The sequence below is a fragment of the Camellia sinensis genome, chromosome 7 (assembly GCF_055761805.1).
Source record: "Camellia sinensis isolate YWXY chromosome 7, ASM5576180v1, whole genome shotgun sequence".
Classification (NCBI taxonomy): domain Eukaryota; kingdom Viridiplantae; phylum Streptophyta; class Magnoliopsida; order Ericales; family Theaceae; genus Camellia; species Camellia sinensis.
The window spans coordinates 146,687,198-146,689,527 of record NC_138967.1 but is presented as its reverse complement, the minus strand read 5'-3'; the positions used below and the strand labels follow the sequence as shown (position 1 = coordinate 146,689,527).

General features: G+C 41.7%; 1 long non-coding RNA gene across 1 annotated transcript; it reads right to left on the bottom strand.

Moving 5' to 3' along the window:
• Positions 1-521: 521 nt before the first annotated feature.
• On the bottom strand, positions 522-1,217 carry LOC145794810 (uncharacterized). The gene is made up of 4 exons (XR_014334749.1): positions 1,122-1,217; positions 926-1,030; positions 687-824; positions 522-604 (listed from the first exon to the last, which is right to left on the bottom strand). It is a non-coding gene; the product is annotated as an uncharacterized LOC145794810 (long non-coding RNA).
• Positions 1,218-2,330: the final 1,113 nt, after the last annotated feature.

Genomic DNA, 2,330 nt, shown 5'->3' with positions numbered 1-2,330 from the left:
ATTGGGGAGCCATAATTAACATCCATATTGAAATCAAAGAATAAAAAATTAGTTAAAGTCCTATTGCCACCCAAATTACTGGCGTACTAGCAGCCCATTCCCATCACTGGCCTAGCTTGTGGCATTGTTCATATGAAGGCACTCCCGGTACTCTGCGATCTTTGCATTATTGACATCCATAACGATGTCAACCAACAACTTATGACGCACAGAGGGAGCGAACTTTGTACACAAAAATCATAAGACAAATCAGTTAAAATTGCAGGACATACGAGGAAGGATTTGATTGACAAATGGAAATTAAGTGGTAGAATGTACCTTGTGTGGACCGGGGCTTAAATCAGGTTGCTGCATGAATTTGATGACGAACATCCCACAGTCAAACGTGCTACAAAAATAATTTCACATTAAAGTTGTCATCAATACTTAGTAGGTTCGTTAAGTCAGTCATGCAGCTTAGACATTAATGTGAGGAAGGGATTGTGGATTACTCGTCTAGTTGTTGTACTGGCCTCTCATCTAACATGCAGCGGTGGAAGCTACGCACGTCTGTAACATAATCATTTCCAAAGTGTAGTTGCAGCAAGTCGTGCATAGTTTCAACCTGTTCCACAAGGTTGAAGTTGGTTTACGTAAAGGATGTTCAAGTTTTTTGTAGTGTTCAGAAATGCACCAGAAGGACATACCAAAATTTTAGCTGCATTTAGCTTCCTTTTGTTCGGTCGGTTGGATGGGACTGAGTCGAATAGGTAGGCTACACGGTCCACCATATCAATTTTAACGCACAACCAATGCACTCCTCTGTAATTGAAAGGCATGTAAATCTACACGAAAACACAACGGCAGACCTTGTTTAGAGGCCATGCAAACATGTAATGGCTTTCATATTTTCGTTTTAATATAACGGGATAAACATTGATATTACCCTCTGGCATGCATCAATCGCACCAGTGTATCTGTCATGTCCGAAAAATGATGTGACGATATGTTCATGGTGCAGAGGTTGCATATCTTTATTTAGAATCAAAGTCTGCATGTGTAATGCATAAAGGTCATTGACGGAAACATTTATCAAAATATGTCATACACAATACACAACGTAGCTTTAAACACTTACTTACCGACAGATATACGGGAAAGAACCAATCAGTGTGCCTCCCGTCATTGTGTAAATCCCTCTGTCGATTAGTCAATTGCACCACCACCAAGTTGATTGGCTGGAACATTGTATGCAAGACACAAGGCAAGTTGATTAGAAAGGTTTCTGAGTTAGGGGTACTGAAAAACGCAGATTCATATTTGTGCAGCCAACACTTACAGTGTCGGACAGCCACGACCCTGGTTTGAGCGTGCGTGTAACAGCGCCCGCGTGGGCCTCGTGCTACAGTTCGGACTCGATTTGTGTCACGGTTCTTAATCTGAACCAAAGAGTCCAAATCTGGCAAATCGTTTTGAGAAACAGATTTTTGAAAAAGTAGTGCCAAACATGGACTGCTTTGCCAGATACAGAGTCGCCACCTAAATATTTTTTTATGGGAGAATTTAGGAAACCCTGACTCGGTGCCGAAGGCCACATGTCCGTCATCACCAGAGTTGTCTCGGCTCGGGAGCTTGGGTACGATCGGGGAAGGTCAGCTATGAGCACCCCCTTTCGCCCGGTCCGAAGACCGGCCTCTACTAACCGTGATATCCGTTTTTGAAAACTTTATGTGTTCTTAAACCGGTTATTAGCCTAGAATTACTATGTTATGCGCGCAGCAAACAAGTATAGACCAAATCGCCCAAATTGGAACAAAACATTTCATGTTTGTTTTGAAAATGGTTTGCTACTCGTAAGTAGGCTAAAATGCAGGTTTTGCCACCTTCAAGTGGGCTTTTGGAAAAGATGGTTTTGCCACTATCTAGTGGGCTTAAAAATCGCAGTTTTAATGCATTCTTCCAATTTAGGTAATTCAACCTCCATCCACAGGCATTCAAGCAGTTATATCACATAAGCATTTAGCCGCATGGCAAGCATACTGTCATGTTAACATTCACACGCATGCGAGATGCTAAAGCGAAAACACTTACATTGTACTCCGAGCCAAAACAGAAAACTAGTTAGCAAACATGCATGCCCTAGTTCATGTTAAAAATGGCTAATGCATCACATGCAAAAATGCAATCTAGGCGGGCTCGGCTAACCCTAAACATGGCATGTGAAAATGCACAATTATCACATATTCGGTTTAGAATTTGAAATACAAATGCAGTTAGCGTGATGTTCCGAGCCTAATGCATGTCAACAAATGCATGAATGCACGCATGCATAGCATAAGGTATGCTAAAAT